Raw genomic sequence first — 12,446 nt, 5'->3', positions numbered from 1 at the left:
AACAGCTGCTTTTGTTGTTATAACCAGTGTTCGATTTGTGATGGTATGGCATACCGATACCTCTGGTAAGTCACAGTACTGGTACCTCTTCATTTTTTAAATCAAGCACTGGTCATAACTGTTACTACTTCTACTTGTTTTATTTCTTCAAGATCCGGAAGTTACAAGCAGAGGAGAGGTGATGTACCTTATTGTAAACATATACACAGTGAATCTTTGATGAGGCTCAAGTTGCAGTCCACCTGAAATTTTCAGATGTCACTAATATACCTGATACAGCTGATGTCTAATAGTTCACAGTAAGCGAATAAATTCTGAATAATTGAATATATTATAACAAAAAATTCGACATTCCATACAGAAGCAATCACAAAATATTTTAATTTGATACTTTTCACGGTTTTACTTTTGAAGAAATGTAAGCAACTCAGCCAAAAAATATTATCCTTGGACCTACAATCATTAATGGATGGATCATTGAACTCTTCTCAAAAGTGTGTGCTCCCCCCCCCCCCCTTTCCAAGACACACACACACACACACACACACACACACACACACACACACACACACACACACACACACACACACACACATTATGCAATGATTCTTGATTCTGTAATTACTTTCTCTGGGTAGGGATGGGAGCAGGGATTGTGAACAACACACACATAAAATGGGACAATACAACATATGTAAAAGACATAACTCCTTTTGCAATAAACAAATTTATTTTACTGCAGTTGTTTTTAACATGTCATACTAAAAAATTATATTCATTGCAACAGTAACTCCAACACAAGAGATACAAGTGTTATCCACGCGTCAATAAACATTTTGTGACAGTGTGTTTGCACAGTGGAACATAAACAATTTCATTTTCTTAAAGTGTATCTATGATACTACTTCAGACAGTGACATAACATCAATATATTACCAGACACATTAATTTGGTAAAATAAAAATAATGATCTTGGGTACTGGCTGTTGCCTATGCCTAGTAACCATCCCAGAAAATGTAGGGTGGTGGTAGAGAACATTTGATTGTGCAATCCTGTAGTTACTCTGTTGTGGTACTGGATTTGCAATGTGCTTCTGAAAATAAATCAAAGATATGTTGAACGAATTATTGAATATTTTTTGATAGAACCTAGCAGTAATGGAAAGAACTAACATAACTAGAATAACATCACTAGATGTCAAATTAGAATAACACCACCACATGTCAAATATGAAAAGAATTAAGTATGTGCTGATCAGTAACATGAATTCTGTATGTAGAATACACCACTCTGTCACCAATGAGGTGCCAATCAATCTCAAATGAAGTACCTAAGAGTAAAAACTCCTACTTTTGAGCACATATTAAGTTGTTAAATGGTGGAACATATAATCACCTAATCTGATCATGTATTGCATTCACATTGCAACTGGGCAGCTGAAGATAGTGACGCTACGAATTTACTGACAGTCATTATGTGGCTGCGTGTTCCAAGGCATTAAGCATTCTAATAGCATCTTCACATTATATACATTTACCAACATGGTTTGACATAATTAAACCATTACAATTTCAAAAGAACAGAAATGTCTTCTGATCATTCATCATATTCTGTACATCCCATCAAGAAGGTGAACAAGAATAGAAATTTCTTCCACTGTACCACCAAGAAGATGACCCTACAGGGAGCAAGTGAAGGTAAACATTAACAAAAGACAACCAAACATTGCTTAAGCTGTTCACTATATTAACAAGAAACTATCACAATACTGATTAATGCTAGTTCTGTTCATGCCAATTAAATGTGTTCTAGTGAATTAGAAAGAAAGCTGCTGCTACTTCAGTTATATTAGGTAGCTGCAGTATGTCTTATAAGAGACTTAATATTTACTTCATTAATCAAGTATTTTTTCAAAGAAAACAGTACCGGTAACCTAAATATGTAATTACATAGGACAGTTTACAACACACTACGTGTCATCAATCTAAAGAAGGAATCAAATTCGTGCACTAAGATAATCAGTGGAAGGAGTCGCTAATGAGATGTGTTTTAAATTATCCTTTGAATTTGCTGAGATAACTAATTACTTGTTGTATGTTAGATGAGAACTTCTCAAATATCTTCATACCATAGTACATAACTTTGATAAATCCTAGTTAAGGATACAAAGTTTACACAAAAGTTATATTTGTGTCTCGTATTGATAGTGCAGATCAAATTTCAGCTTGAACTGATTTTCTTTTCACAACCACACTACACCTTGATTAAAATAACTCTATATGTTATTTTAAAATAACTCTGTATGTTATTTGGCAGTGGCTAAGTCAGCTTGATGCCTATGTGCCCGCTATAAGGTCTGATTTTTTAGGCATCACACAGCTTTCTCAGCTGCAGTATGATGCACATGAAGGCGAGAGCCAACTGTTGCCTTATCCACCATCCCAACTGATGTACTCCCCACTGCTGCTGACCATGACAACAATAAAACTAATCTCAATGTATGTTTTGCTCTATTTGCACTGCATGTGCAGCTCTTGCTCGTTCTGCTGGAATGATGTATATAATGAACGACCCTGTGCCACCATAGCTGTCTGTCAACCAAGAGGTTATTTTAATCAAAATTTAGAAGAAAACATAATAATTGTTTCACTAAGTCTACCAAAGGTTCACAAAAGTGTTCAACAATAGCCACAAAAGCTTTTTATTACTACCCCATCACTATCATCAGATGGTACATATTTATTGCAGGTTTGCAGCTTTGTTGGAGTTGTGCAGCTATGGCCAGGTGTGAACTGTACATATTTCGGATCGACAGAAGCGTCCGATCCCATGCGTCGGCTTTGACCCGTGACGTAAGGGTGTTGTGTGTGACGTCATGACGGCGCGGAGTTTGGTTTGTGAGTGTGGCGTGTTTGTAGATGTTGTCGTGTTGTGGTTTGTTGTGCTCTCTGGCGGTATGTTCAGGGTTTTCGTTTGTGTGGTGTAATGGGCTCTGTTTGAGTGTCGGGTCTGTTTTGTAGTGGAATTCGTTTCAGTGAGTTAACGATTTTGTTTGAAGGTTAATTTAGTGTTGTTCACTGTACATCGTGTGGTAATTTTAGTAAAATTAATTGGTGGTTGTTTTTGTTCAGGAATGGATATGACGGATAAAATTAACAGTGCGCAGGTCAAGGGAAGTGTTCGATCCCAATGTGTGGCTGTGTATGTTGATATTGGTATCGGGAGATATTTTTGAGCTATATAGACCAAGGGAAGTGTTTGACCCTAATTTATGGGATCGGGAGCTGATGATGAGCTATATAGGCCAAGGGAAGTGTCCGATTCCAGATGATATTGTGTTTAGTGGTATTTGGGGAGTTTTGTGATGCCGGTTTTTTTCGTCGTTTTCTGTGGTTTTGTGTGCAGGTTGGTGTCTAAATTTGTTTATATTTAGTTTGCCCTCACCCAAAAACACCCCATTTCCCGCGCTTGTCGCGTTAGTGTCATTAGGCTTTTTGTGGAAAGTGTGCGTGTTTGTTTCTCGATGTATTTTCGTCCTCATAATGTGTACGTACCAACTTTATATGCGCCATATTGTAATCGTGATTTATGGTCGTTTCAGCCATATTTGTGACGTCATGGGTCAAAGTAGACGGGCGGGATTGGACGCTTCCATATTTCCCATATTTCTAAACACATTTGGTGCGTATATGTTTCGTGCTCTTTCCATAACTGCATAAGCCACAAGAATGCTGCAAATATGCAATAAATATGTACCATCTGAAGATAAATCGCTTGTTAATTTAAAACCAGTCATGGAAAATAGAAACTGAAGGAAAAAACCAAAGGCAACTGGCTGCTGTAAATCTTTACTAAACTTTAAATCTGAACTGAAATTGCTTCTTCTGGCAACTTCTGCTCTAAAGATGGATATTTAACAAAAACCTTGTGGTATAAAAAGACGACAATGATTGCTTTTGCTATTTAAAAGTAGATGTAAACATTCTGTAACAGTAACATGAGCAATGAGAGACCAATATGTTCATTATCATTACTTTTCAGCCAATAAGCTAGCTGGTAATCTGTAAATAGCCATTATGTAGCCATAAACAAAGACACAGAGTGTAAAACCAAAGTAATCTACACCATTTTGATAGAAACAGACCAATGGTCCTTGGAACACAGCATTATTTTTAACTAATCAAAACACACACACACACTATATATGAAGAACAAATCAGTTTATATAAAGTGATCTACTTCTCAATTATAAAAGGTAGAGTGGCGTAAAGTCATGACTCCACCTGCCTGTTTTGACCAGTAATGCCATCAACATGGTGTACACTGTTTCAAACACATACAATATGGTGACCACAACATCACTCATTAAACCTGCAAACAAACAAGTAGCATGTGAAACATTTAACTCCAGCAACAGAATGAAACTAACAGAACAACCAAATGAAGAGGACAAACTAAATAAATGACAGTAAGAATAATGACATCACTGCAAAACAAATATTCACCCAAAAATCAAGCACACAAAATCTTCAAAACTTAACAAAAATGACAACTACAGGTGTTGTAAATTTCACGTGAACTATATATCTCAAATGAAGACATGAATACCGGTAACCCATATAGAACTCAGAAACTCAACACAATTTTCACTTGGGCTACACAGTTCCAACAAAGCCCTCGATACCAGGAAGCAACCACTCTAAAACATGGGTGCTGCAAATTTCACTTCACCCACAAAGATCAAGCAAAACCCTAGATACAACACTTTCACTTACTCTATCTAAACCAAAGTTCTCATTACAACAAACCAAACCATGTTCACATGACTAATATCAGAAATGTATCCTATACAATAATGGTAAATCAGTACCCATGATACCTACCAATAACATTCCAACAATTACCGAACACTAACAAGGAAATACCGAAAATTCATGAAAACTATCACCACCACCAGTTTCAATATACGCAAACAACTTCACCCATTGCAACAAGCAATGAGCTACTCTCCCAATATCTATATCTTCTTCACCACCGAACAAAAAAAGAAAAATATTAAATCTCCGACTACAAGAAACACACGGCACTAATATTTCCAGACGTAAAAATGAATCCATCAGTCAAAATATGCAAATTCAAAATAACTCATTAGAAAGCCAGCACAAATTCTTTCAATACCAACATGAAACACTCAATTCATGTCATACTACTAACTAAAAAACATACAGCACAACAGAGAGCCAGCAGATACTACAACACACAATCTACAAACACAACGACTCAAAAACGTCAAGGCTCACAATGACATTATGGGTCAAAGCAGATGGGTGTAACATCAGCACCTGACCTTGTGCGAATAACCTCAAGTTAGCCTCAGGTAGGAAATAGTGATGAAGCAATGACTGCCAATTGGCAAGAAAACAGGACTAAATTATCAAGAATGAAACTTAATTACTGTTGGAACATTTGTTCAGAGTTTGCATGTTTTTGGTTCAACCCAAGACCACCAGTGCTGCCTGCATTGCACTTAAAGAGATGTTTCTCACTGTACTGGCCCATAAACAGCATACTTTTATTCAATCTGTCCTACAGCATTTTCTTTATAAGCAGCGCAGCTAGATAGAGATGTTTCTCACTGTACTGGCCCATAAACAGCATACTTTTATTCAATCTGTCCTACAGCATTTTCTTTATAAGCAGCGCAGCTAGATCTAAAAATTGTCCATTCTAGCATTGAAATTCTAATACTTACATCCATTTACTCCCTAGTGGTACTTATGATTAATAATGAAGAGTGAATTTACGAGACACTGATTTGATTTGCGAATTTTCTGCATGTCAGGCGAGACATTCGTACAAATCATTACTTGCTATTTCAGCTTCTTGTTTTGTAAATCCGAATTTACCACAGTATCTCCAGTCTTGCTGCATTTCTCTTCCTGTTTTAAGCGAGCTTCATCGCTATATACTTCAGTGACTAAAAATAAAGTACAACAACTCCATTACTTAATATTTCAACATGTTTAAACGAGAGTTACCTTTGAAGAAGCCTTCCAACAGCCACTACAACAGTACTAAGTTGCATACAACACAGCTATAGAGCTAAATCTGCCGTTTATAACGTTCATAAGCACAACACTACACGTGTAGCTTGACTAGATACGTCTCAGTATTGAATAACTCCCATACATTTATATTCTATGCGAAAATACGATATTCTAACCACAATCATTTTAACCGGTCAGCTTGTTTGCCTACCAGAATGCGAATGTATATTACGTGTCCTACTTTCTCTCCAACAATTTAGCATTCCACTTTTCGTCTCTCAGAAATCACAATCCCACAAAGCCTATTACTGAGTTAGTGAGTTACTACAAAAGTTCCACGCGGCATCTACCACCTCGACAAAAACAATAACAAATGTCAAACACAGATCTTTCTTCCCGCCAAAAATTTCGTCTTCAAAGATAATACTCGCAACGCCTTTAACTGGATGTGGTAACTTCTGTGAACTACATCACTTCCCGTGTTTCGATGTCGCTAGAGTCTAGTCTAAAGATGTTCCTAAAATAATACCTTTTGAATTAATAAATATAAATTTTAATCTTGCTGATGGAATGCATGTAAAACATAATGATCATTTTCATAAAGCTAATATTATTGCTTCATTTAAACATAATGCCGAGTTTGGTGAACCAATAATTTATGAACCAAAATATCCTGTAAATGTTCCTATTTTTAATACAATTCAAGATTTAGAAGTTATTATAACTGATGAAAATGATAATTTAATTGACTTTAATGGTGCTACGTTAACAGTTGTCTTAGAAATATCTTAATAAATTTTTTCCTTAATAAATCATAAATAAAATTGAAACTTATCAGTTTTACTCATACCGTGTGAGTGTGAAAACTAAAAATAATTTAAATGTTCCTAACAAAGATACATAAATTGAAATAAATATTGATGATGGTTGGCTTCATCCAAATCATGGACAATTGTATATGAATTTTAGTATTATTGGAAATCATGGAACAGATTATCCAACTTGTGATGGAAAATCAAACAAAAAATTAATTGATAATTATGTAGCAAAACTGTTTGATTTTGTAACGATAAAGAAAGGAAATAATATTTTATCTAGAATTGAACATCCTTTTATTTCTTCATTGGTTTCATTACATCTAACTTCATCCGTTACTGACAAAATAAGTTTAGAAGGACATATAATTAATACAGGAAAAGTAAATAGTAAAATAAATGAAGTACTTTATCATTATCATTACTTGGTGGATTTCTTAAAAAATATTAAGAAATTATGTGGGAAGGAGATTTAACTGTAATTTTTACACATAGCACGTCTTCCGGAGATGTAATTCTTCATTGGGCTGATAAAAATGACGCTGGAATTGAAATAAAAGATACACTTCCTAAAGAAGGATAAATAGTTATACAATCTATGGATATTCGTGTACCAGTTGTTAAATATGAACCAAATTATGAACTTGAAAAACGTGAAATTATTCTTAAAAAGCCGAAAATTCCTATTTCTTTTATGAACTTCAAACACAAGAAGTTGCTGGATTATCTGGTAAAAACAGTTTTGAACTAGATATCACAAATTACTATAACTCTACAGAATTTGATATGCCATACTTCGTATTTGTTACATTTCAGACAAATCGGAAAAATAATCAATTAGTTGATTCGTCATTATTTTATCATGTTAAACTACAGAATATTTATTTAAAAAATGGTAGAAATGAAGTTTTTCCACAATAAATGTGGAATATTAATCTGCCAAATAATTTTCTAAAAGCATATGATGCATTTCTTGATTTTAAAAGGATTACTTTACTAAGATCAGATATTGATATTAAAAAGTCAAAAAGGACCATTTTTACAGCTAAGAAAATGATGTAATAAATGCCTTTTTCAAAAATAGTTTTTAAAAAATTATAGTTAATTACCTAATTTATTTAATTACATTACAATCACCTGTGGGAAATGTACGTAAATTAAATGATTTTTTATTATAGTTATTATTTTATTATATTATATTATTATTAGGTAAAACTGATAGTAGATTGATTTTGTATGTTCTGGATAACTAGGTCAATTTTGTGAAAAATAAAAAATTGTGAGTGTTGGCTCAAACGGTTCAAATGGCTCTGAGCACTATGCGACTTAACTTCTGAGGTCATCAGTCACCTAGAACTTAGAACTAATTAATCCTAACTAACCTAAGGACATCACACACATCCATGCCCGAGGCAGGATTCGAACCTGCGACTGTAGCTGTCCCGCAGTTCTGGACTGAGTGCCTAGAACCGCTAGACCACCGCGGCCGGCTTGCGAGTGTTAATGAACAATTTTTTATAAAATTGAGAAAATGAACCAGAACATACAAAATCAATCTACTGATATCAGACATCAAAACATTCAAAGCCAAGTTACTTAATATTAAGAGAAGTCAAATGGAAGGGTTGAAAATAAAATTGAAGGCAAATTCGGTGTCAGAAGATGAAGCTACATCTCTATATAATTTAGTGAAGCATACGAAAAATGGGAGAATGACTTATTGATGAAATTTGAACAAAACACGGTACGATTCTCAGAACCCAGCAGGGTATCATGGACGAGATTTTTTATTGCGACCTATATTCTGTACATCAAAGTAGTGATGCATCCTTGGAAGAATTCCTTGACATCCTAGCCCCACAGCTGACAGAAGATGACACCGAAAATTTTCTCAAGGTTGTCAGTGAAGAAGATTTGTATGAGACTCTGTGCGCCTCACCACCAAAAAAATCCCCAGGACCGGATGGTCTGCCAATAGAGTTTTACATCCGTTATTGGCCAATAGTAGGTGCGAAAATCACAGACATTGCAAATGAGGTTATTCAGCGTGAAATGATTCTAGCTGAGTTTAAGGACAGTAAAATTGTTCTGGTGCAAAACAATAATGGAAACAAAGATTTAAATAATTTTCGTCCAATTTCACCCCTAAATCCGGCTATAAATTAATAGCTAGAATAGTAAACAAGAGAATTTCATGCCTTACAGATAAAATTATTAGTCAACATCAGAACTGCAAGGCAGAACCATTTTTCAAAATCTAACAGAATTCAGGGATATCATTGCAGTAACTTCTGTAACAAACATAAAGTGTGCTTTATTGTTTTTAAATTTTTACAAAGCATTCGATGTAGTAAATCATGAATATCTTCTACAGACATTGAAGAAAATAGGTTTCAACAATAGGGTCATACAGTTGATTAAGAACATAGCAACTGGAATAAATGCTAAAATAGCGGCGAATTGTCAACAATCCAGGCTGACGCAAATACAACGAGGTGTTCCTCAAGGAAGTCCTCTGACCATGTCACTCTTTGCCATTTCGCTGGAACCTTTCCTCCGACATGTCCATGCTAGATTAAATGGCTTACATTATCAGGAAATAAAGCAGTTATAAGAGCCTATGCTGATGATATAGGGGTCATTATAAGGAATAATGACGAGGTAACCATGCTAGCAACAGTGATTGATTCGTACTGTAGAGCATCTGGAGCCAATGCAAACGAAAAAATCTCAGAGGTTTTTAATAATATCAGCGTTGAGTGGGCAAAATTAGTCCGACAACATAAAACATTTGGCATGACTCTGACAGCATGCCCTATGAAAATGACAGCTTTAAATTGGAAAGTTGCAGCAGATAAAGTGCAAGGAGCCATTGTAGAGAATTTAACTCGATATATGAACCAAGTTCAAAGAACACAGTATATCAACTCATTTATCCTTGCTAAACCTTTACCTTTATTATACTGCCCAGCTGTTTCCAATACCGAGAATGATAGCAAGGAGAATAAAGTACAAAATCACCAACTTTTTGTGGAGAGGTGAAGTGTTCACTCATGCTTTGAGAATTCCACAAAATTAGAAGGTATTGGAATCACAAGAAAAAGTTCGGTAATATGTTAAAAATTGTATTTGAAAGAGTGGGCATTGGTTAATATAAAAAAGAGGACTGTGTTGACAGTGATGTATTGTAGTTACCTTAAGGATATTATTTAAGATTTTACAGTATAGTTATGATGTGTGCTTTTTCTACTTCATAGAGTAGTTTTTGAAATTTATAAGCTAATGTACGGAGCTTATGTGACATTGAGATTGTGTGTCTAATAGTGTCAAAACACAAAACATTAGAGGTGCATTATTGGCTTATATTATAAATCTGGAAATAGACAGTTTTTATAGAAATGTCCTTAATGATTGGTTAAAACCATAAGATTCTATTTGATAAATGTAATATTCAATGGCTGGCACATTGCCCTGTTCATTTTTGCACTGTGACGTGTAAGTCAGTTTTGCAGTGAAAGACTGATTATGTAGGTCTGATCACTTCAGATACTTAACATTCAATTAATGTCCAGAAAGTATAGTTGGAAGGCTTGTCAGCTTTATTATATATCTCCTTTCTGCCATTCTCAAGTATTTCAGAAATTGTCTAATACGATTATTAAATTGTTTTATATTTAAAATTATCCCACTAACTTGCTGATATCCATCATAAAAAACTAATTATGCTTCTGTAAAGTTTGGAGCCCATGTAATTCAAAGCGCAGTTTTTATTTCTTCCGGTTGAAGTTTGAATGTCTTTTAAAAAACTTTTCTTGATGTTTAACTTAATTTTTTCTGGTAATTTAGTCAGTAACACAATCTTCTGTTGTCTTTCTTTAACATCAGCTTAATTGAAATGATCGAACCGTTTTGTTTAAATAACTTTATGTATAACATGTGTACATGGTTAGTATATGAACTTAGTATGTATTTGGAATGTGTAACATTGTTTTTTTTAATAAATGTTTTTTATAAAAAAAAGTGGTTAGCGTGCGGGAATGCCATGTCAAAGGTCATGCATTCGTTCACAGATGGATGAAAAAAGTGTTTTTTTTTTCCTCTTGATATATGCAACACGCTCTGAGACATTGTTATTCGTGTAAGTTAAGATTTTTCTGCAATATTCCTTATTACTTACATGTAAGATCGCACTTCCTCAGTAATGATTTCGTGATTTCTACGTGTTTAAAAAACGAAATATGAAATTGCTGGAGATGAGATTGCTGTGAGAGAAAAAACCGACAGTGACCTTTATATTTTTTCTTGTCAGAAATAATTCACCATTTTTTTCCGAATATGTAACGATTTCCTAGTTGCGGTTAGACAGGAAAGTAAGAGCGCAACTTAAATTACTGGGAATGTCACTATCAGCGGTCATCTTCATGATCCTGCTTGTCACAACTGCTGTGTGTGATCGAATCCTCAACAACAGTAGACAGAGATGAAAGAGCTCTGCTGTAATATTTTCAGACTGTAGCACCATATACAAAACATTTTCATTCATGAGATGCATTGACGAACTGCAGGAGCTCTTGAAAATGTATTTTTTCAGTTTTGTTTTTAAGGCCCAAATCGTTGTCATATCATACAGTGGACTACTTAATCATTTGGATCTCTAGGAGCGAGTTATAACCACATTCTGTTTATCTTCTTATTCTTTGAAACTCTCATAATCAATTTTTCGGGTGCTTTTACAGATGTATTAGTACAATGTGGTACTACACACTATTCCTAACTCATTTTCCGAAATGTAAAATCCAAAAGACGTAGTCAGTGTGAATGAGAATAAGATGACATAATGCGGCATTTATGACAATCTGCAGAATACAGTCAAATATGCTATTGTTATTATGCACGCATGGAAACATGTGGAAACTGTAAAAAATTCTGTGAATTTCAGCTGGGAATCATGGAAATGGATATACTGTGTCTGATTCTGTTAAGGAGGAGGCAAGAGTGGTGAAGGCGGGCACATCAGCTCAATGGAATGCGGCGTCATACGTTATGGCAACATAAACGCAATTTTCGGTACTTGGAAGAACAGCGCGCCTGTGTCGTCTGCTAGCCGGTTTGTGTTCATGTCTCTGTGCGCGCTGCAATGTGCATGCTTGGATCTGCGCCCGCTTGCTTTTGATTGGCTTGCGTGACATGAACCAACAACAGCACTTCGGTTCTCTAGACTTGAACGGTATTGCTACTGAAATGCATACTGAATAATGCATGGGCTCTAATTCGATTACTAGACCGTTCGGTGCTCTTGAGTACCGAAACAATCAGCACAATGGTGGAAAGATACAGAATTGGCACCCAGGAGACCATGAGTTCATACCCTGGCCCTGCCCCTGCTGAAAGCAGCTTGCAGCCCGCTGGACGATATCAACCAGAGAGTGGAGGCCAGTAGCCCTCTCACTCTTCATGCTGGTGCAGCTCCAAGGTGCGGCATGCTCCGCCACTGCTATGATGCATCCTTACTGTGGAGGTTGGTGGTAGTTTGAGTGGGCTTGTTGGCCACCAATATTCATCACCAGAAGGTCATTGTGGTTG

The sequence above is a fragment of the Schistocerca serialis genome, chromosome 6, assembly GCF_023864345.2.
Source record: "Schistocerca serialis cubense isolate TAMUIC-IGC-003099 chromosome 6, iqSchSeri2.2, whole genome shotgun sequence".
In the NCBI taxonomy this organism is placed as follows: Eukaryota; Metazoa; Arthropoda; class Insecta; order Orthoptera; family Acrididae; genus Schistocerca; species Schistocerca serialis.
The sequence above is the reverse complement of the archived record's forward strand: the minus strand, read 5'-3'. Positions refer to the sequence as shown.